The following is a 24,481-nucleotide window of genomic DNA, read 5'->3' on the forward strand; positions in this document are numbered from 1 at the left end:
TGCCCGCTCCTGCTGCCGGCTTCGCGGCAGACCCGCGCCGGCTTCCTGCCCCGAGCTGGCCGGCCTCCGCGCGCCCTGGCCGGCTTCCGCGACAGCCCCTTCCGGCTCTGGCCCCCGCTCCACCTCCTCGACGCACCAGGCTCCGGCTCCTTCCCCGTGTCGGCTTCGCTCTGCCTCCCGGGTGCGCCTCCCGCCGACTCTGAACCCGGCCGCCTGCTAGCTCCCCGCCGACTCCGAGCCCGGCCTGTGGGCTGCACGACCCGGTCGCCTGCTAGCTTCGCGCCGGCTTCTGCCCGCCGTGCCCGCCTGTGCCGGCTCCCGCGTGCTGGCCCCGCTCGCCGCCTTACCTGGCCGGCTCCACCTCCCTCCGCAGGGCGCCGCTCCGCTGCGCGCCTTGCCCAGCTCCTACCGGTTGCGCCTGTGCACTCTATTGCCGGCTGCGGAGGCGGAAACAAAAAAATAGAAGTGGGCTTCCGAAAAAGGAAGCAGAAGAAGAAGTGTTTGTCCGGCTGTACGGGCAGACAACAAGAAGAAGACAAAGTAGTCGCTGGGAGATCCGTCCCGACTGCTCAGTAGTCGGCCCAAATCTCGGGGGCTACACCCAGCGGGTGCACCGACGCGCCCCCGAGAATAAGAAGACAAAGTAGTCGCCGGGAGATCCGGCCTGACTGCTCAGCAGTCGTCCCGAATCTCGGGGACTACACCCAGCGGGTGCGCTGACGCGCCCCCGCGAAGATTGTAGACAAGAGAAGAGTTTTGTCCGGCTTCCAGCAGCCGGCAGAAGAGAACAAGAAGAAAAAAAAGTGCTGCAAGACGCCTCGCCGCCTGGTCGGTCGAACCTGACCGGCCGGGAACCCGTCGGGCACCCGAAGGCTCAACCTCCGTCTCGACTACACGAAAATCAGTGTGAGCTCCTCACCCGCATATTTTTTGCACCGCAAGAGCACGGATAACCCCGAGCGATGCTCGGGGGCTATCTCCGCATTTTATTATAGTTGCATCACTGTTCGCCCTGGTGCCAGCCAGAGTTGGCCCGGGGGCTGACCGCTTAGCCTGAGACGTTAGATCCTGCAGACGATTTAGTACCGTGCGCGGTACCAAAGGCCCACTCTTAGTCACAGACCGCAGAGCGGCTGTCCGACTAGCAAGAGTGAGCGCTGGAGGCCACCCACGCGAAAAATGCCCGGGAAGAAAAACGGATCGGCGATCCGGCCGTTTTCTTTACAAGTATCTAATCGGTTGAATCTGCTCCCAGACTCTGAGTACTGTACACTCCACTTCACGGCCCACTCTCAGCCACAGACCACAGAGCGGCTGTCCAACAAGCGAGAGCACAAGCCAAAAAGTGGAGGGAACACGAAACAGATTGAAGGGGGCTCAGACGAAACCGAGTCGGCACCCTTCGCACAAAACTTGCAATGCTAAAAGCAAACATTTGATATATCTGCATGGACTAACTTTGTCTTTTTTATGATCATTTTCCATGAACACTTGCCAAAAAACCTCTGCCCAACTTTGCCAAGTTGCCCGGAGGCTTGGGGGCTACCGTTGGAGTAATTGGACACAGATACCCCGAAGACGGCGAGACAATAAATCAAGACACCGGGGCTAGCAAAGCCCCTCAGTCTGACTGCCCGGCCGCTCCTGTCGGCTCCCCGTCCGACTGCTCTGCCCGACCGGCTGCCGACTACCAGTTGTCGACTACGCCAACCAGCTGGCTGCCGACTGCGCCAACCAGCCGGCTGCCGACTGCAGCCCGACCCGACACCGACAAGACTCCGACGGGACGACCATACCACAGATGACACAGCTGTACCGCGACGCCATCATCTACAGTGTACCTGTCCCCTTGGCACTATTCTATAAAGTGCCCAGGGGACAAGCATGACATGCACCATGCCCCATACATGGCTTGGCTTGTAAGCTACCCAAGGTAGCTTACAACCAATGCCATGTCCCATGCCCACTACACACTATATATAGCTAGCTCCATCCATCCATCCATCCATCAGGAGAAGACACACACATGGACTCACACCCTCACGCATGCATACTAGCTACCAAGATAGCTAGCTAGCACACACACATGCCATTCGGCCACTGGAGCTTGCATGCTCATCCGGCCATCCACATATATACGAGGCCAGATGCCTACGGCACTGACCTCAAATACAGCTCCAGGATCACTTTGTACTACCTGATGTACACCTCAGATATATACTCAGACATGCAGGAGTAGGGGTGTTATCTCTCCGGAGAGCCCCGAACCTGGGTAAACTAGCGCGTGCTACTCGCATACCCGTCCCTGGATATTCTGGCAGCAGTCTTGCCCTCACATGAAGCCACCTTGTGTCATATGTCGTCTTGCACCCCCCGTGAGAATACCACGACATTTGGCGCCCAACGAGCGAGCTGATACCCTGGCTCAAATAGGCTCCACTCGGTAGGCAATACCAACCGGTGTCTCTCTGCAACGCCTCCTCAAGCCGTCTATAAAGCCGTCTCCAGAGTCCGATTCCATCTTCGTGCCGCTTGACCCCGACGCGGCCAGGTCCGGCTCGAAGAACCAAGCAGGTGACCCGGGGGCTTCGTTAGTCGGCCCGGGGACGTCAGTAGGCGGCTCGGGGCCTTCCGTAGTTACGCCCGACCCGGGGACTGCCACACCCGGTTCGGGGACTGCGGGAATCGGCCCGGGGACTGCACCAACACAATAGGCGGCGGCCGACTCCAGCATTTCACCACCCAGCCCGCCCGCCCTGGTCGCAGTAGCCGTGTCGGCAATAGAAGAAGTCACAGCTCCATCATGGGCCCAGTCCATCCCCAACTTCCTAATAAACCAAGATCTGCCGGCTGACGAAACAAAGGCAAGACAAGTCCAACGCCGAGCCGGAGCATACACAATCGTCAACAGAGAGCTCGTCAGGCGCAGTGTCACTGGAATCTTCCAGCAATGCGTCGAGAAAGAGAAGGGCATTGCAATCCTCAGAGACAAACACCAAGGAGAATGCGGCCACCATGCGGCCTCAAGATCACTCATCGCCAAAGCTTTCCGCCATGGGTTCTTTTGGCCGACTACTTTGGATGACGCCAAGGAGTTAGTTAAACATTGCAAAGGGTGCCAAGTCTTCAGCTCCAAGCAACACATGCCGGCTTCGGCACTCAAGACCATTCCCCTCACTTAGCCCTTCGCCATTTGGGGACTGGACATGGTGGGCCCATTCAAGAAGGCGCGCGGCGGCATGACACATCTGCTTGTCGCCGTGGACAAATTCACCAAATGGATTGAGGCAAAGCCGATCAAGAAGCTGAATGGGCCGACTGCCATGACATTCATCGCAGATATAACAACTCGCTACGGCGTGCCACACAGCATCATCACCGACAATGGCACGAATTTCGCCAAGGGAGCATTGGCACGTTTCTGCGCGACGCAGGGCATCCAGTTGGACTTAGCGTCCGTTGCCCACCCGCAGTCAAACGGCCAAGTCGAGCGAGCCAATGGCCTCATCCTTTCGGGCATCAAGCCCCGACTAGTCGTACCACTGGAACGTTCGACCGGCTGTTGGCTCGATGAGCTGCCGGCCGTCCTATGGAGTCTGCACACTATCCCAAACAAGTTAACCGGCTTCACTCCTTTCTTCCTCGTGTATGGTGCCGAGGCGGTCATCCCAACTGACATCGAGTTTGACTCGCCTCGGGTAACCATGTACATAGAGGCGGAGGCCAAGGAAGCACGAGAAGACGGCGTCGACCTGCTGGAAGAAGGCGGGCTGTTAGCCCTCAGCCGGTCCGCCATCTACCAGCAGGGCTTGTGCTGCTACCACAGCCGGAAGGTCAGACCAAGATCTTTCCAAGAAGGCGACCTCGTGCTCCGGCTGATCTAGCGAACAGCCGGCCAGCACAAGCTCTCGGCCCCTTGGGAAGGCCGCTTTGTCATCAGCAGAGCACTGGGAAATGACTCCTACTACCTGATCGACGCACAGAAGCCGAAGGTACGAAAGAGAGACAACTCCGGCAAGGAGTCGGAACGACCATGGAACACCAACCTCCTCCGAAGATTTTACAGTTGAAACGCAGTATGTATCACGCTAACTTTTGTACTAAGTACGAGACAATAGGCCCCCCGAGGAGAGCTAGGGGACTGCCATCGTTTATCTATAAATGAAGAGTATCATGCTTATGATCATGTCATTACATTCACTTTTTTCGTCCGGCACCGGGTTTGACTAGTCGGCCCGGGGACTGGCCGCCTGGAGTTGTATTAGAAGTCCTACCCGCGGTAAGACAAGTAGTGTGCCGGCACCCAAGCCTTCTCTTGCCAAAAGTCGCAGTTCGAAGAACCGGCTGTCCGGCTGGCAAGAGTTAAAGGTAGGAAAGGACGCCCACACGAAAAACGGCCAGGGACTAATGGACTAATATAACAAAAGCCGGTTTTTCTCCCACCACCGACCGACTACCAGAGTAGCCGGCCGGCCGGCTTCCATTCACCTCGCTTCAATCTAAGAAAGCTTGAGTACTTGCCTTCCCCCCAAAAAAATAATAAATATATATAGCCAAGTTCTTCCCTAGCCACAGGCTGCAGAGCAGCTGTCGGTTGGGAAGACAGCAAAGGAAACAACCTAAAGATAAAAAAGCATACGCGAATGGAAGCCAAACACACACGCGATCATATTTACACAAAAGGCCTTCATAGGCCAGCATTCAACATAGTTTGAATACACCCCCAGTGGGTGGAACTACGCAAGTTTAATAAAAATTGTTCAAAGAGTAACAAGCAGGATAAGCAAGGACGGCAGATTAAGCCAAGGGAGCGACTGGCGAGTCGGGCAGGTCGGTAGAGACGGCAGTGCTGGCTGGAGGAGTGGACAGCTGGCGAACCTCGGCATGATCACCACCTCCCGCAGAGGGCGCGCTAGAACGCGCCTCGTTGCTGGAGGCACGTTCAGGCTGGGGCTGGCTGGCCGCTTGACCGGCCGGCTCGACGTCTTCGCCTTCCTCTCCTTCGTCGTCTTCACATTCATCGCTGGAAGCGATCTCCTCCGCCGAGTCCTCACCCGCTGCCGGGTCCAGCCCAAACCATTCCTCCGGCTGGGAAACGCCATCGTCATTTATCTCAGGAGGAAAGACACTGATGTCAGTGCACTCGACGATCGTTGAGGCACGCTGAGCGATAGCCGGCCGCACCTCCTCCATCTCCTCGTCGGCCTCCACGCCAAGAGTTGCTCCTCAAGCGTCCAGCTCGCGTCCGGCGCGATTTCAGCCCCCGCCTGACGGTGCGCCTTGCGGTGGGCCTCGATGGTCTGGGTGGCAAAGACGGAGTAGCCGGGAAGTAGTCTGCACAAAGAGCAAAAAGCAGCACAAGTCAGAACACAAATCAGGGGGCAAGGGCCAAGAAAGGAGTGAGGAAGGCGGCTTACCATCGATCAGATCCTCAACCCGGCCGAAGCCCTCGCTCAGTGCTTGTTTTGCCTCAGCCCAGCCTGCCGCTTCGGTCTCGAACTCAGCTTTGAGGGCGTCCTCGCTGTCCTGCGCCTTCTTCAGGGCCGCCTTGTCGCTCTCTTCCTGGTCGGCCAACTTCTTGGCCAGGCGGTCACGCTCCAGGACCAAGGCGTTGTACTCGGCTTCCTTGGCGCGAAGGGCGGCCTGGGCCCCGCTGAGCTGCCCCCTCAAGTTGGCATTGGCTCCTGCAAGCGTGAAGACAAAGGAAAAATCAATAAGGAAAATGTTGTCATGGATGATCCGACCCGACTACTCAGCAGTCGGCCCGAATCTCGGGGACTACACCCAGTGGGTGCACTGACGCGCCCCCACAGGAGATGAACGAGACAAAGCACGCACTCCGGCTGTTGGTCAGGTCCTCGGTTTTCCGGCCCAGCTCCTGAGCCTGGGAGTTGAAGGCTGCAGCGTGGAGGTTATGGTATTCCTGGAAGATCAGACAAGATGCGAGGATAAGATAGCTGTCAGGACCTAGTAATTTCCAAGCCGCCTGATCAGCAGTCGACTCGGAACTCGGGGACTACACCCAGTAGGTGCGCTGACGCGCCCCCACAGAATAAATCAAAAAAGCAAAACAACCAAGGCCAGAAAGCTCACCCGGATGACGGCCCGCGTCGTGAGGAACTCTTGGGTATATCGCTGTAGCGAAGCGACCTGGGCTTGAAGCCGGTTCGGGACCTCCTCGGCCGCCGTGTTCAGCTCGGCCATCCCCCCACTGGGCGTCCACTCGGACATGCTGACGCTGGCCGCCTCCAGGGCCTCCGCCGTCTGGCTGGCGCCCGCAGCTCGGTGCGGCTCCGGCGCGGAGGTAGCTCCCCCTGCGCGCCGGCGAAATGCCGGCTGCACCTCGAGGCCGGCCCCTGCCTCCGGCTCGCCCCCGGTCGGCTGATTTGGCGCCGCAGCTGGTTGGCCGCTTTGGCCCACCCTAGTCGGCGCTGTCTGCGGCGCCTCCTCCACGAAGACCACGTGGTCCTCCCTCCTCTCCTTCACCGGCGGGTCTTGGTCGACCTCCTCTGACGGGGGCACGGGGATGTCGGGGGCCACGTCGTGGAGGGGAACGACGAGCAGTGGAGGCTGGTTGTGCGAGGCCTCCGCCTCCGTCTCCGCGGCTGCCGGCTCCGCCCGGGCCTTGGCCGCATTGTCGGCTTGCTCCTTCACCGCCTGGGCGGTCCTTCGCTCCGCCGCCTCCCGCTCCTCCCGCGCCTCCTGTGCGTTCCGCTCCGTGGCCTCCATGAGGTTGGCGCGAGGATCCACGCGGCGGGAGCCTGAGGACCCTCCAGTCGGGCCGACTACGGAGCCGCCAGGACCTCGCTCAAGGGAAAGCGGTGCCCTGCCCGGCGAGCATAGAAAGGTTTAGAAGAGCCTCAATCGAAGAGGACAAAAAAAATACAAGACGTTTGACGACTTACGCCGAGATCGCTCGCGGCTATTTCACCGCCTTGCGGAAGCGGGCCGCCTTCACGGCCGCCTCATCCCGCTTGGTCGCCGCCGTGGAACCCTTGGATTTCTTCGGCCGGCTGCCGAAGTAGGTCGACGCGGCCCGGCGTTTCTGCACGCCGCCACGGGCAGCCGGCGCGGCAGACGGGCCCGCGCCTTGATGATCAAGCGCCGGCTGGCGGTGCGGGGTGGCTTCGACCTCGTCATCGTCTGCCCAGTCCTCGAGGCCGGCCCCGAGCCCCGGGCCCCGCGCATCCTGCCTCGTCGCCTTCCACCATGATGGCATCTTCCATGGCGGCCGCTCCCAGGTCCGGATCATCGATGTCGTCCACCTTGCGGTCGGGGAGGAGCTGGCGCTCTACCCCTGCGGCCCCGGCCGTCGGCGGAAGAAGAGGGTTCTGCTGAGGGCAAACCAATTGATCAGAAGTCGGCCATCATGAGGCCGGCTACAAAAGGAAGAAAAGAAGAAAAACTTACGGCAGGCGGAGGGTTGGCGCGAGAATACGGCCCCTTGCCGTATCGCCAATCCTCGGCGAGCTTGCAGTTGGAGACGTAGTTCACCATGTAAGACACCTCAGCATGAGGCATCTCCCTGGTGCTCAGCCGGCATGGGTCGCAGCGGCCGCTCATCTCGCAAATCATGTGAGGCCGGCCTTGGAGCGGAAGTACTCGGCGCTCCACGAAGGCGGCCACCAGGTCGGCTCCGGTCAGGCCCTCCGACTGGATCATCACCCGGAGCCGGGAGACGGCTGCGTTCCCGGCCTGAGACAACGACCTGGCCCGATAGCTCTACGAGGGTTGCCTCCCAGCCGGCGGGCCGGCTATGTAAGCCGGCAGGTTGACCAAGTCGCCTTGCTGGGTGACTTTCTTCACGTGAAAATAGGACTTTTGCCAGAGCTTCACCGACTGGATCAGCGGGATGGGCGGGAACGGATTGTTCTCGCCCGTCCGCCTCATGGCAATGAAGGCTCCGCAGGGGGCGGGCATGCCCGCGACAACGGTGCCGAGCTTGCTCTGGAAGAATTCTCCCCAAGAAAGCCCTCGCACAGGGTGACGAAAGCCGACAGCAGCATCACCATGATGGGCGTGAGGTGATGTGGCTGGAGGTGGTAAAAATCAAGAAAATCGCGAAGGAATCCGCTCGCCAGGAGGCCGAAGCCGCACAGGCAGTGCGAGCGGAAGATTACCCGCTCACCCTCCTCCGGTGCCGGCGAAATCTCCCTCGCCGGCGCACGACGAACCCACACGTAGTTCTCGCCCGGCAGACGCCGAGTCCTCCGGATGAACTCAACGTGGTCCTCGTGGACGTTGGAGCCATCCCACGAGCTCGACAATGCCATGGGAGCGACGCGGCGAGGAATAAGGCGATGCGACGGCGGAGACGCACATGACCCAGCTACAGCGGGACCAAAGGAACCGAGAGGTCCGACGGTGGAGCGAGGGAGAGCATGCGAGCCTCTGTCGCTCCCTCTCCTCCCCCTACTTATAGACCTGCGCGGCGGAGCCGAGGAGGCATGGTGTGGGGGAACATGGGATCAACTGCTCCCACTCCCCCATGTCCCGCGATTATTGCGCCCTTATGGCGTAATAAAACCGCCGCGGGAAGGCGAGCGGTCCGTTGTGAGCCGCAGAAGATCCGCGCTCGGGCCGAGGCCTAGGAGTGGCGGGCCCGGGCCTGTGGCGGCGTCCCATCACGCATGTGTGTTCGCAGGTTTTCCTTGCCACATGGCCCGCGGGATGGCGCGCGGTCAGCTCGCAGGCCGACCCACGTTCCCGCCTACAAGAAATGGAGCTTTTCGAAGACGGCGCACATAAGCAAAGCCGGCTCCTCAGGATAGGAAGCTGACCAAGCTTCTCGTCCCTTTGTCAGCCTCGAAGCTCGATCAGCTTCGGGGAGTACTGTCGGAGTAAATGACCACGGGTAGCCTAGCCGGCTCCCCCTGGCCCTTCTGAAAAAATTACGAGCCGATCTGGCCCTCAAGAATCCAAGACGTGGGGCCGCCTTCCCCTTGTCGGCTGTCTCCCAGGCCGACTATCGGAAGGCGGCCCGGCTTTAGCCCTTATGAAGAAAGCCGCGGGAGGGCCGGCTCCAAGAAGCCGGCCGCAAGAAGCCGACTCCCACAAAGAGGTCAAGATTGTACCCTCGAAGTTTGCATCCACATAACGATGATGTGACGGGGCGTGGCTACAGTAAAGCCTGCCACCCCCGAATCCCGGAGCACGCCTGGCACAGTGCGCCGTACGGGGTGGCCATGACCCGTCCGGCGCGACACTGTTGCCATGTTGACCCTGATGTCACCCACGACGGGCTGTCAGCGCGGCCCATGGGCGGTAGGCCCCTTCAGGCAGGGAGACACCCGAAGGCGGCCAGGCCTCCCCCCGTCGGCCCAAGACGGGGCCGGCTCCCCACAGCCGGCTTGCTTCCTCCCTCGAAGGAGACGACCCATTAAGGGGATAAGACGAGGCGTCGCTACATTGATTGTCCACCAGGCGGCGGCACTGTAGCCACGCTTACCTCGGCGAAGCCCTCGTCACCAGGTTTGAGGCAACAGTGACCAGCCACCGACAAGGCCCTGGACAGTGGGGCCTGCCTGTCGACCAAGGAGCCGGCAGCCGGCGGGACCCACCAGCCGGCGGGCCCCAGCAGCCGGCGCAGAAGCCGGCGAGCGTAGACACAGACGGCTGGGGCCCATGCCCAGCCGGATTACCATTCTACCCCCAGGGGTGGGCCTATATAAACCCCCCGGGGCACCCATGCAAAGGGTTGATCTGAGCTAGTTTTAGACACCACATAGAGGGGAAAGGAGAGCTAGTCGTGCCCTTCTTCTTCTTCTCGCCAAACAGCTCAAGGAGCATCTTGTAGCCACCCGTTGACATATGTCACACCTACCACCCGACACCACTGGCTCACCAGGATCGCCAAGGGAGACGGCCTCCTGCCACCCACGCCTGCTGGGCAGCCACCTCCGCCTCCGCCCAAGCAGCCAGTAGTCAGGCCAGTCGGCGCAGTACAAGACGAGTACCCTGAAGAGCACAGAGCCTATGTGGTGTTCACCAGTGTGGCTGACGATCGACATAGCAGGCGGCTGCAGTGACAAGAGGTGAACGTGATAGCCTCAGAGACGCCAGAGTTCATGCGCTGGTCAGAGAGGCCCATCAGCTGGAGCAGGGCTGACCACCCAGAAGTGATGCCGAGTCCGGGCTCCTACGCCTTGGTCCTGGACGCCACCTTTGCCACGGACAAACGGGCCGCGCGTTTTTCGCGTGTTCTGATAGATGGGGGCAGCAGCATCAACATCCTGTACAAGGACACCATGGAGAAGTTAGGAATCAAGCAGAGACAGCTTCAGAATAGCCGGACTGTGTTCCACGACATTGTTCCTGGGCTTTCCTGTTCACCAATCGGCAAGATCCTGATTGATGTCCTCTTTGGGGACAAAGATCACTTTCGAAGAGAGTCTGTTTGGTTTGAGGTAGTGGACCTCGAGAGCCCGTACCATGCGCTACTTGGTTGGCCCGCCTTGGCCAAGTTCTTGGCGGTCCCCCACTACGCCTACCTCAAGATGAAGATGCCCAGTTCCAGGGGAATTCTGACTATGGCCGGCGACTACCGGAAGTCGTCCGCTTGCACGGCCGAGAGCAGTCGGCTGGCCGAGTCCCTGGTGATTGCGGCCGAGAAGCGACTCCTTGAGCCAGCTGTGGCGATGGCCGGCAAGCAGCCGGAGATATCGCCCGACCCGAAGGAGTCAGAAGCCGAAGGTTCGTTCAAGCCGGCCAAAGAGACAAAGAAGATACCCTTGGATCCAGAGCACCCAGAGAGGTACGCCGTCGTAGGTGCAAACCTCAACAGCAAATAGGAAGGCGAGATCGTCGATTTCCTCCGTGAGAATCGGGACATCTTCGCGTGGTCTCCCAAAGACATGCCAGGTGTTCCGACGGAATTCGCCGAGCACAAGTTACACGTCCGATCTGATGCAAAGCCGGTCAGGCAGCCCCTACGCCGCTTATCAGAAGAGAAGAGAAGAGTTGTCGGAGAAGAGATAGACCGACTCCTAGCAGCCGGCTTCATTATGGAAGTTTTCTTCCCGGAGTGGCTGGCAAATACGGTCCTGGTGCTAAAGAAGAACAAGCAATGGCGAATGTGTATTGACTACATGAGCCTCAACAATGCCTGCCCCAAGGACCCGTTTGCTCTGCCGAGAATTGATCAGGTGATAGACTCCACAGCCGGATGCGAGCTGTTGAGTTTCTTGGATGCGTACTCAGGATATCACCAGATCAAGATGAACCCGGCTGATAGATTGAAGACCGCCTTCATCACGCCGTTTGGAGCATTCTGCTACCTCACCATGACGTTCGGCCTGAGGAATGCCGGCGCCACCTTTCAGCGTTGCATGCAGAAGTGCCTCCTCAAGCAGCTCGGTAGGAATGCCCACGTTTACGTGGACGACGTAGTGGTGAAGACAGAAAAGCGAGGAACATTGCTGGAGGACCTCAAGGAGACCTTTGAGAACCTGCGTCGATTCCAGATCAAGCTCAACCCCGAGAAGTGTGTCTTCGGAGTACCAGCCGGCCAGCTGCTAGGTTTTCTGGTCTCTGAACGCGGCATAGAATGCAACCCAGTAAAAATGAAGGCCATCGAGAGAATGGAGGTACCTAGCCGACTGCTGGATGTGCAGAAGTTCACCGGCTGCTAGGCGTCCGTCAGCCGATTCATCAGTCGGCTGGGTGAGAAAGCTCTCTCCTTATACCAACTCATGAAGAAGACCACTTTTTTCGAGTGGAACCATAAGGCGGATGAAGCTTTTCACCAGTTGATGAAGATGCTAACTACTCCACCTGTCCTGGCGGCTCCGACTCCCAAGGAACCTATGCTCCTGTACATCGTCGCCACCAGCCGAGTAGTCAGCACAGTCATTGTAGTAGAGCGCAAGGAGGAAGGCAAGGCGCTACCTGTCCAGAGACCAGTATATTACCTGAGCGAGGTACTGTCGACCTCCAAGCAGAACTACCCCCACTACCAGAAGATGTGCTATGGCGTGCACTTTGCTGCCAAGAAATTGAAGCCTTACTTTCAAGAACATCCAATCACGGTGGTCTGCACGGCTCCACTTGCCGATATCATCGGCAGCCGTGATGCCTCTGGTCGAGTGGCCAAGTGGGCCATAGAGCTGGCTCCTTACACCATCTACTACCAGCCCCGCACCGCTATCAAATCACAAGCACTGGCGGACTTCCTCGTCGACTGGGCCGAGACCCAGTACCTGCCTCCAGCACCCGACTCCACCCATTGGCAGATGCACTTCGACGGCTCCAAGATGCGCACTGGCTTGGGAGCCGGCGTCGTCCTCACCTCTCCCAAAGGTGACAAGCTCAAATATGCACTGCAAATCCATTTTGCCGCCTCCAACAACGTGGCCGAGTATGAGGTGCTCATTCACGGGCTCCGGCTTGCCAAAGAACTTGGCATCTGCCGGATCTTGTGTTATGGCGACTCGGACTTAGTGATCCAGCAATCGTCTGGCGACTGGGACACCAAAGACGCAAACATGGCGAGCTACCGTTTCCTCGTGCAGCAACTCAGCGGGTATTTCGAAGGGTGCGAGTTCCTCCATGTGCCAAGAAACGACAACGACCAAGCAGACGCCTTGGCACGAATCGGCTCTACCCGCCAAGCAATACCATCTGGCGTCGCCCTTCAACGCCTCCTCAAGCCGTCTGTCAAGCCTTCACCAGAATCAGACTCCATCTTTGTGCCGGCTCTTCCCGAAGACGGCGGACCCGACTCCAAAGTTTCGGCAGTTGGAACGGGGACTTTGGCAGACGACTCCAAAGCTGCCACGATCGAGCCCGGCCCGGGGACTGCGGTGACGAACTTGGAGATTCCAGAGCTCGGCCCAAGGACCGAGCCAGTCGGCCTGGGGACTTCATCATCCCAACAAGCGGTTGTTGACTCCAGCCCGCCGCCTCCCAGCCCAGCTGCCCTCGTCCAAGTCGCAGTTCTGATAGTCGACGAAATAGCAGCACCCTCATGGGCCCAGCCCATCCTCAAATTTCTGGTGAACAAAGAGCTACAACTGATGAGACCTCAGCTCGGCAAGTACAACGCCGGGCAGTAGCCTATACCATAATCAACAGAGAGCTGGTCAGGCGCAGCGTCACTGGTGTCTACCAGCGCTGCGTAGAGCCAGAGCGAGGCCAGGCAATCCTCAAAGACATCCATCAAGGCGAATGTGGCCACCATGCGGCTTCAAGAGCACTCGTCGCCAAAGCTTTTCAGCACAGTTTCTTTTGGCCGACTGCCTTGGAAGAGGCCAAGGAGTTGGTCCAAAAATGCAAAGGGTGCTAGAAGTTCAGCTCCAAGCCGCACCAGCTGGCTTCCGCGCTCAAGACCATCCCCATTGCTTGGCCTTTCGCAGTTTGGGGTCTAGACATGGTGGGACCATTCAAAACAGCACGAGGCAGTCTAACTCACCTACTTGTCGCAGTGGACAAGTTCACCAAGTGGGTGGAAGTGAAACCAATCAAGAAACTGAACGGTCCGACTGCCGTGACCTTCATCACCGATATCACAATTCGGTATGGCATACCACACAACATCATGACCGACAACGGCACAAATTTTGCCAAAGGCGCCTTGGCCCGTTTCTGTGCAACACAGGGCATCCGACTGGACCTAGCATCCGTCACCCACCCGCAGTCAAACGGCCAAGTGGAGCGAGCAAACGGCCTCATCCTGTCCGGCATCAAGCCTCGGTTGATTGAGCCTCTAGAGCGCTCGGCTGGCTGCTGGCTCGACGAGCTGCCAGCCGTCCTCTGGAGTCTGCGCACGACTCCAAACAAGTCAACCGGCTTCACGCCCTTCTTCCTCGTCTATGGTGCCGAAGCCGTCATCCCAACGGACATAGAGTTCGCTCCCCACGAGTCACCATGTACACCGAGGAGGAAGCAGAAGAAGCACGACAAGACGGTCTCGATCTTCTGGAAGAGGGCCGGCTGTTGGCACTCAGCCGGTCCAGCATCTACCAGCAGAGCCTGCACCGATACCACAACAGGAAGGTCAGGCCAAGATCTTTCCAAGAAGGCAACCTTGTACTCCGGCTGATCCAGCGAACAGCTGGCCAGCACAAGCTGTCGCTGCCTTGGGAAGGCCCTTTCATCATCAACAAAGTACTAGGCAACGACTCCTACTACCTGATCGACGCTCAGAAGCCCCGAGCACGCAAGAGGGACGACTCCGGCAAGGAGACAGAGCAGCCATGGAACGCAAATCTTCTCCGAAGATTTTACAGTTGATGCAGTATGTACCATGCTACCTTTTGTATTAAAATACCAAGACTTTGGGCCCCCCGAGACGAGCTCGGGGACTGCCCTCTTTTGTCTGTATGATAAAAATTATGCCTACAAGTATGTTACCCTTTGTCATGCCGCTTGGCACCGGGCTCGATAAGCCGGCCCGGGGACTTGCCGCCTTGCACTATGAAATGCTTCCTGCAGTCGGACAAGTAGTGTGTAAATGCCTAAGCCGTCTCCTGCCAGAAGCCGCAGCTCGCAGAGCGACTGTATGGTGGGCAGCAGTAAGGTAGAATGTGCATTCGCATGAAAAATGGCTAAGGACCCAAAGCATAAAACATAGCTCAAGACGGTTCCAAGGCGTTCTCGCAAACTGACTCTCGGACAGTCGGATTGTCGTTTTCTATCCAACTTGCTCAAACAATATTGAAATCGGCTAAGTACTTGCTTTCCCAAAGTAGCCTAGCACTTGATCCAGCAACAGTCTGCAGAGCGGCTGTCCGATTGGCTAGGCAGGCAACTAGGAGAAAGCGGCAAAGGAAAACAGCCAAAAAGAACAATGAGTAAGAAAAGATAGACATATATATAACGCAGGCCCTTTGCCGAATTGTCAAGCAGAGGTTCAAAATACACCCCCGCGGGTGGAATTGTGCGAATTAACAAGTTCTTCAAAAGACTACTGAAGCAGATAAAACAAAAGACACAGCGGCAGCTTAGGAGGCGGCAGACGGAGTCGGGGGGTCAGAGGAGGCGCCAGCGTCAGTCGTCGGGGCGGTCGGCCAGCTAGTCTCGGCTTGATCGCCTCCGGCAGCAGTCGGATCGGTCGCACGCGGCTTGTTGCTGGAGGCGCGGTCGGGCTGAGGCTGGCCGTCTGCTCCGTCTTCTGGTGCCTCTGCCTCGCCCTCACCCTCCGCCTCGTCCTCCTCCTCGACGGTGGAGCCGATCACCTCCGCCGAGTCTTCGCCGTAGTCTGGGTTCATCCCAAACCACTCCGGCGGCACCTCCTCGCCGTCTTCAGACCGCTCGGGGACGAAGATGCTAGTGTCGGTGTACTCGGCGATCGCCGGAGCACGCTTGACGAGGGTGTCTTCCGCAGCCGCCAGCTCCGGCTGGGCCTCCGACCGAAGCGTGGCCAACCGGTCTAGATCCAGCCCCGGGTACCATGCCTTGACGGACTCCAAGGCCCGGCGCGCTCCAGCCCGGGCCGAAGAGCCCTTCCAGGCCTCGAGGCGACTAGCCGCGACCTCCAACCAGTTGTCCGTCAGGCTGGGGGTGCGTGGAGCCTGCATATCCGACCAAAGGGCGGAGATCGCCTGGGCATCGACGCGCTGAAGCCGGCGCAACATCCGGTGAGCCGGCCGGAGGCGAGCCTCGATACTCAAGATGTGCTCATCAAGAGTTCGGGGGGCATCGGTGGCGATCTCTGCGCCCTCCGCCCTCCGACTTGCACGATCGGCCTCGATGGCTTGGATAGCGGCCTGAGACTGCCCAGGGAAGAAGTCTGCAAAAGACACGAAGAAACAAAAAAGTGAGTCAAAAACCAGGAGTCGGCATGACCTAGGTCGGCGGCTCAAAGAAAGAAAACAAAGAGACTCACCATCAACGATGTCTTCGATCTCGTGGAAGCCGGAGGACAGCATCGCCTCCTTGTCAGACCAGGAAGAGCGCTCGCTCGCGAACTCGGCTAGGAGGGCGGCCTCCTTCTCCTCCGCCTCCCTCTGCGACTTCGCGAGCAGCCCCTTCTGCTCTGCCAACTGAGTGGTCAGTAGATCGCGCTCCGCGGCGAGCTTGCTGCACTCCTCCCCTTTGGCGAGCAGGGCGGAGTTGGCTTCGCTCAGCTGCTGTTGAAGGGTAGTGTTGGCCCCTGAAGGAAAGAAAGAAAGACATCAGTCGTCAATAAAGTAGGTCGCCGGGGAGATCCGGCCCGACTGCTCAGCAGTCGGCCCGAATCTCGGGGACTACAGCCCGCGGGTGCACTAGCGCGCCCCCGCAAAGAAGAGAACAAGAAGGAGGACTTACTCCGGCTCTCCGCCAAGTCAGCGGTCCGCTTGCCCAACTCTTCAACATTACGGTTGAAGGTGGTGACGCGGAGGTTGTGGTTGCCCAACTCTTCAGCATTTCAGAGAAAGTTAGTACCCAGAAGTTCATCAAATTGGAGTTCCGGACCGCCTTCTCAGCAGCCGACCCGAAACTCGGGGACTACACCCAGTGGGTGCGCTGGCGCGCCCCCACAGAGAGGAACAAGAAAAATAAAGGCCCAAAGAAAAGACATACCCGGACGACCGCCCGCGATGCCAGGAACGCCATGGTGCAGCTCTGGAGGGCGTCGCCCTCAGCATGGAGCTTCGCCTGGACGTCCAGGAGCGCCCGGTTCAGCGGCCCTGTGCCGCCTCCCCGCACCCACCCAACAGGTGCGGCTCTCGTCGCCTCGGCATCTGGAGCCGCGGAGCTGGCGGTGCCGGCCTCCAGGGGACGGGGTGCTGAAGTCACCTTCTGCAGACGACGACGCGCTGGTGAGCTGACCTGGAGGAGCAGCCTCGCCATGGCCTCTTCTTCGGTCGGCGGCACCGGAGGGTCCGCTGGCTGCTCGCCTCGCAAGCCTTCAGACGGCGGCGGAGGCGGCGGCGGAACGTTCGCGCCCGGAGTAGAGGGCTCGCTGCCTTCGCTCTCCTCGACAAGGTTCTCCCCGCCGGCTCCTCCAGTCTGCCCCATGAACTCCGGAGGCGGCAGCGCAGAGTTCAGTGGGGTAACAAGCAAGGCCGCCTAGCGGCGTGCGGCTTCCTCAGCCCGCTGCTTCGCCGCGGCGGCGGCTTCAGCCTCCGCTAGTTTTTTCTTGGCGGAGGCCTCCGCCTTCTCCAGGTGGAGGGCTTCTTCTTCATTGCGCTTCTCCTGTGCATTCTGCTCCGTCGCCTCCTAGAGGTCGGCAGCGGGGTCTATCCGCCGAGTGGTGGCGGGCGTCTCCGCTGACCCCACGACGGAGGCGGTGGCGACCCGATCAAGAGAGAGGGGAGCCCTAAAGAAAGAAGGGCGAGCAGAGACTCAGACAAAACACGAAGAAAGAATAAACTTTGAAGTCAGAATACTTATGCGGAGACCAACAGCGGCTTCTTCACCTCCTTACGGAAGCGGATGGCCTTCACGGCAGCCTCGTCCCGCCGGGTCGCCGCAGCCGAGCCCTTGGGCTTCTTCGGCCGGCTGCCAAACAAAGTCGGCGCAGCCCGACGTTTCTTCCCGCCGCCTGGAGCGCCCGACGCGGCAGAAGAGCCCGCGCCCGGCTGGCTGGCTCCTGGCCGATGATGAGGGGCGACTCCTCCCTCGGCGTCGTCTTCAGGCCAGTCGGCAAAGTTCGCCGAGGGCCTGAAGTCGCCGGTCGTTCCTCCTCCTCCCTCAGCGTCGTCTTCCAGAGCCGCCGCCCCCTGATCGGGGTCGTCGACGTCGCTCTCCGCCCGATCGGCGGAGAACTCACGGGCCGGCCCCGAGGTGCCGTCTTGTGGGTGAAGAAGGGGATTCTAACCAAAAAGCAGACTGATTAAAACAAGACTCGGCAAGAAGAAGACAATCTAAAGAAAAGAAAGGTGACTCACCACGGGCGGGGGGTTGGCGCGGGAGTATGGCTCCTTGCCGAATCGCCAGTCCTCCGGGAGCCTGCTGTCCGAGAGTTAGTTCACCATCAGGGCCACCTCTTCGTGAGGCATGTCCTTGGTGCACATCCGACTCGGGTCGCGGCCCCCGCTCATCTGGCATATCAGGTGAGGGCGGCCTTGGAGTGGGAGAATTCGGCGCGAGACAAAGGCGGCCAGCAGGTCCGGGCCAGTCAGACCCTCCGACTGCGTCAGCGCTCGGAGTCGCGTGATGGCGCCGGCTCCCGCAGGCGTCAGCGACCTGGCCCGGTACGACCAGTTGGGCAGTCTGCCAGCCGACAGGCCGACTTCGAAAGCCGGCAGATTAACCCAGTCGCCCCTCGTGGCAACGTTCCTGACGTAGAAGTAGGACCGCTGCCACATCTTCACCGACTTCAGCAGCAAGATGGAGGGGAAGTGGTTGTCGGCTCCTATCCTTCGTACGGCGATGAAGGCGCCGCACTAAGCTGGCACGCCCGCGGCCTGGGTGCCGAGCTTGGAGAAGAAGAACTCCCCCCAGAGCTAGAGGGTGGGGAGGAATCCAAGGAAGCCCTCGCACAGAGCTACGAAGGCGGACAGTAGCACCATTGTGTTGGGGGTGAGGTGGTGCGGCTGGAGTCTGTAAAACTCCATGAACGGCCGGAAGAAGCTGCTCGCCGGCAGCCCCAGCCCGCGCAGGCAGTGCGAGCGGAATATGACCCGCTCGCCCTCCCACGGGGCGGGGGAAATCTCACCCTCCGGCGCGAGACGCACCTGCACGCGATCCTCGCCGGGAAGCCGACGGGTCCGGCGGAGGAACTCGATATGGTCTTCGTGGACCTCGGAGCCGTCCCAGGTGCCGGAGCGCATTGGGGGAGGCGTGGCAGTGGAGGAAGAGCTCATCGCGAAGCTGTCGCCGCGGCGTTCACCGGAGCTTGGGCGTGCGGCAAGGTGAAGAAGAGAGCAGGAGAGCAGGAGAGCGAGGAGCTGCGAGGAGGAAGAAGCAAGGGGTAGTGGGGAGGAGGGGCGCGCGTGCCCCCTCTTCCCCGTACTTATAGCCCTATGGGCTACGAAGCCGAGGGGGCGGACGTGGGGATTTACTGCGCCCGCAGCCCCACGACCCCCACGCTCCACGTAAATTTACTGCGCACAGTAACTTCACGAGAATCCTAACCGCCCGCCAGGGCCGCAGCGGATCCGCTCGGGCGTCGAGGCGCGGTAGTGGCGGGCCCCGCCTATGGGCCTGTACCGTCGCGCACGTGGGATGGCGGGATGGCCTGGCCACGTGCCCTTGTGTGACAGGCCAGGAACGGGCGGTGGCTTGGAAGCTTAGCTAGCACGCCACTTGAAATCCCGCCGCGACGTTCGAACTACTGAGAAAGTCAGAATTGAGTAAGTCCGAGTTGGGCGAGTCTGACTCCTTCGAGTCAGCCCGGCGGAAGTCAATCAAGACCATGAGTTGCGCCCGGAAAGAGAAACTGCTGAGGCTTCTCGGCCTATCGTCCGCGGCGCCTCACCAACTTCAGGGCCTACTGTCGGAGTAATGGGCCACGGGTAGGCTAACCCGAGCCCCATGACCTTTCAAGACATCGGGGCAGGCTGCGCCCCTCAAGACCACAGGGCGAAGAGCCGCCTCCTGGGGAGTCTACGGCAAGGCGGCCGACTGCCCACTCACGACCGAGTCCCAGGGACGACTTCCAGAGAAGCCGACTTTGGGGAGTCGGTCGGCGACTCCAACAAACCATGACCTCATCGAGAGGGACGGGGCGGGGGCGTGGCTACAATAAAGCCCACTCCCCGCCCCTTACCAAGGGCAGGCATGGCTACTGCGCGCCGTACTTGGGAAGATCTCCCCGCGGCATGGCACTGTTGCCCAGCAGGCCCTGACATCAGCACCACTGTACCTAGTCCTGCGCCCACGATGGCTTGTCTGTACGGCCTGGAGGCAGCAGGGCCCACCAGCCAGCGAGACCTCGGGAGACGGCGGGGGCACCGCCAGTCGGACCCAACGGGAGTCGGCCCGGGGGAGTCAGCCGAGCCCTCCCCCGGGCCCACGCGCCATTAATCAAGAAGAGATGGGGAGTGGCCACAGTGATCGCCCGCCAGGCGGCGGGGCTGTTGCCACGACCCCATGACCAAGCTTGCATCATCAGGAGCACGGCTACAGTAATCAGCAGCCGGCAAGACATGCCCACGACGGACGCGGCCTATCGTCTCCGTACCAGACTAGTCGGCGGGACCCACCAGTCGGTGGGCCCCAGCAGTTGGCGGAGAAGTCGGAGGTCGGAGACACTGACGACTGGGCCCACGCCCAGTCTCATTACCATTGTACCCCTGGGGGGGTAGGCCTACATAAACCCCCCAGGGCACCCATGCAAAGGGTTGGATCCCAGTAGTTCTATACCTCACCAGATAGAGGGAGAGAGCTAGCCTTGCCCTCTCCTACCACATACACAGCTCAAGGAGCAATCGTGTAAACACTTGACCATAGTGATCATGCGGAGACCCCGCAGCGCAGCAGTAGGGGTATTATCTCCCCGGGGAGCCCCGAAGTTGGGTAAGATTCGCCGGCGTGCATGTCTTCGCCTCATCCCGTTTCCAGGCACCGGCGACGTTCTACTCGCCCCCACCATGATAAGCCATCCGTTGGCATATGCCGCACCAAACCCCCGACACATATGGTTGTCGTTTTATTGTATGCAATGCAATCGCGCTGTGATGCTCTACTTTATCACTAAGCGGTAGCGATAGTCGTGGTAGCATAAGGTTGGCGAGACGACAACAATGCAACGATGGAGATCAAGGTGTCGCGCCGGTGACGATGGTGATCATGACGGTACTTCGGAGATGGAGATCACAAGTACAAGATGATGATGGCCATATCATATCACTTATATTGATTGCATGTGATGTTTATCTTTTATGCATCTTATCTTGCTTTGATTGACGGTAGAATTATAAGATGATCTCTCACTAAATTTCAAGATAAAAAGTGTTCTCCCTGAGTATGCACCATTGCCAAAGTTCGTCGTGCCCAGACACCACGTGATGATCGGGTGTGATAAGCTCTACGTCCATCTACAATGGGTGCAAGCCAGTTTTTTGCACATGCAGAATACTCAGGTTAAACTTGATGAGCCTAGCATATGTAGATATGCCCTCGGAACACTGAGACCGAAAGGTCGAGCGTGAATCATATAGTAGATATGATCAACATAGCAATGTTCACCATTGAAAACTACTCCATTTCACGTGATGGTCGGTTATGGTTTAGTTGATTTGGATCACGTAATCACTTAGAAGATTAGAGGGATGTCTTTCTAAGTGGGAGTTCTTAAGTAATATGATTAATTGAACTTAAATTTATCATGAACTTAGTACCCGATAGTATCTTGCTTGTTTATGTTTGATTGTACATAGATGGCCCGTGCTGTTGTTCCGTTGAATTTTAATGCGTTCCTTGAGAAAGCAAAGTTGAAAGATGATGGTAGCAATCACACGGACTGGGTCCGTAACTTGAGGATTATCCTCATTGCTGCACAGAAGAATTACGTCCTGGAAGCACCGCTGGGTGCCAGGCCTGCTGCTGGAGAAACACCAGAGGTTATGATCGTTTGGCAGAGCAAAGCTGATGACTACTCGATAGTTCAGTGTGCCATGCTTTACGGCTTAGAATCGGGACTTCAACGACGTTTTGAACGTCATGGAGCATATGAGATGTTCCAAGAGTTGAAGTTAATATTTCAAGCAAATGCCCGGATTGAGAGATATGAAGTCTCCAATAAGTTCTATAGCTGCAAGATGGAGGAGAACAGTTCTGTCAGTGAGCATATACTCAAAATGTCTGGGTATAATAATCACTTGATTCAATTGGGAGTTAATCTTCCAGATGATTGCGTCATTGACAGAATTCTCCAATCACTGCCACCTAGCTACAAGAGCTTCATGATGAACTATAATATGGAAGGGATGAATAAGACTATTCCCGAGCTCTTCGCAATGCTGAAAGCTGCGGAGGTAGAAATCAAGAAGGAGCATCAAGTGTTGATGGTCAACAAGACCACTGGTTTCAAGAAAAAGGGCAAAGGGAAGAAGAAGGGGAACTTCAAGAAGAACAGCAAGCAAGTTGCTGCTCAAGAGAAGAAACCCAAATCTGGACCTAAGCCTGAAACTGAGTGCTTCTACTGCAAGCAGACTGGTCACTGGAAGCGGAACTTCCCGAAGTATTTGGCGGATAAGAAGGATGGCAAGGTGAACAAAGGTATATGTGATATACATGTTATTGATGTGTACCTTACTAGAGCTCGCAGTAGCACCTGGGTATTTGATACTGGTTCTCTTGCTAATATTTGCAACTCGAAACAGGGACTACGAATTAAGCGAACACTAGCGAAGGACGAGGTGACGATGCGCGTGGGAAACGGTTCCAAAGTCGATGTGATCGCGGTCGGCACGCTACCTCTACATCTACCATCGGGATTAGTATTAGACCTAAATAATTGTTATTTGGTGCCAGCGTTGAGCATGAACATTATATCTGGATCTTGTTTAATGCGAGACGGTTATTCATTTAAATCAGAGAATAATGGTTGTTCTATTTATATGAGTAATATCTTTTATGGTCATGCACCCTTGAAGAATGGTCTATTTTTTATGAATCTCGATAGTAGTGATACACATATTCATAATGTTGAAACCAAAAGATGTAGAGTTGATAATGATAGTGCAACTTATTTGTGGCACTGTTGTTTAGGTCATATCGGTATAAAATGCATGAAGAAACTCCACACTGATGGACTTTTGGAATCACTTGATTATGAATCACTTGGTACTTGCGAACCGTGCCTCATGGGCAAGATGACTAAAACACCGTTCTCCGGTACTATGGAGAGAGCAACAGATTTGTTGGAAATCATACATACAGATGTATGTGGTCCAATGAATGTTGAAACTCGTGGCAGATATCGTTATTTTCTCACCTTCACAGATGATTAAATAGATATGGGTATATCTACTTAATGAAACATAAGTCTGAAACATTTGAAAAGTTCAAAGAATTTCAGAGTGAAGTTGAAAATCATCGTAACAAGAAAATAAAGTTTCTACGATCTGATCGTGGAGGAGAATATTTGAGTTACGAGATTGGTCTACATTTGAAACAATGCGGAATAGTTTCGCAACTCACGCCACCCGGAACACCACAGCGTAATGGTGTGTCCGAACGTCGTAATCGTACTTTACTTGATATGGTGCGATCTATGATGTCTCTTACAGATTTACCGCTATCGTTTTGGGGTTATGCTTTAGAGACGGCCGCTTTCACGTTAAATAGGGCACCATCAAAATCCGTTGAGACGACGCCTTATGAACTGTGGTTTGGCAAGAAACCAAAGTTGTCGTTTCTGAAAGTTTGGGGCTGTGATGCTTATGTGAAAAAACTTCAACCTGATAAGCTCGAACCCAAATCGGAGAAATGTATCTTCATAGGATACCCAAAGTAAATGTTGGGTACACCTTCTATCACAGATCCGAAGGCAAGACATTTGTCGCTAAGAATGGATCCTTTCTAGAGAAGGAGTTTCTCTCGAAAGAAGTGAGTGGGAGGAAAGTAGAACTTGATGAGGTAACTGTACCTGCTCCCTTATTGGAAAGTAGTACACCGCAGAAACCGGTTTCTGTGACACCTACACCAATTAGTGAGGAAGCTAATGATAATGATCATGAAACTTCAGAACAAGTTACTACCGAACCTCGTAGATCAACCAGAGTAAGATCCGCACCAGGGTGGTACGGTAATCCTGTTCTGGAAGTCATGCTACTAGATCATGATGAACCTACGAACTATGAAGAAGCGATGGTGAGCCCAGATTCCGCAAAATGGCTTGAAGCCATGAAATCTGAGATGGGATCCATGTATGAGAACAAAGTATGGACTTTGGTTGACTTGCCCAATGATCGGCAAGCAATTTAGAATAAATGGATCTTCAAGAAGAAGACTGACGCTGACGGTAATATTACTATCTACAAAGCTCGACTTGTCGCAAAAGGTTTTCAACAAGTTCAAGGGATTGACTACGATGAGACCTTCTCACCCATAGCGATGCTTAAGTCTGTCCAAATCATGTTAGCAATTGCCGCATTTTATGATTATGAAATTTGGCAGATGGATGTCAAAACTGCATTCCTGAATGGATTTCTAGAAGAAGAGTTGTATATGATGCAGCCGGAAGGTTTTGTCGATCCAAAGGGAGCTAACAAAGTGTGCAAGCTCCGGCGATCCATTCATGGACTGGTGCAAGCCTCTCGGAGTTGGAATAAACGCTTTGATAGTGTGATCAAAGCATTTGGTTTTGTACAGACTTTTGGAGAAGCCTGTATTTACAAGAAAGTGAGTGGGAGCTCTGTAGCATTTCTGATATTATATGTAGATGACACATTACTAATCGGAAATGATATAGAATTTCTGGATAGCATAAAGGGATACTTGAATAAGAGTTTTTCAATGAAAGACCTCGGTGAAGCTGCTTACATATTGGGCATTAAGATCTATCGAGATAGATCAAGACACTTAATTGGACTTTCACAAAGTACATACCTTGACAAAGTTTTGAAGAAGTTCAAAATGGATGAAGCAAAGAAAGGATTCTTGCCTGTGT

The sequence above is a fragment of the Triticum dicoccoides genome, chromosome 4A, assembly GCF_002162155.2.
Source record: "Triticum dicoccoides isolate Atlit2015 ecotype Zavitan chromosome 4A, WEW_v2.0, whole genome shotgun sequence".
NCBI lineage: Eukaryota > Viridiplantae > Streptophyta > Magnoliopsida > Poales > Poaceae > Triticum > Triticum dicoccoides.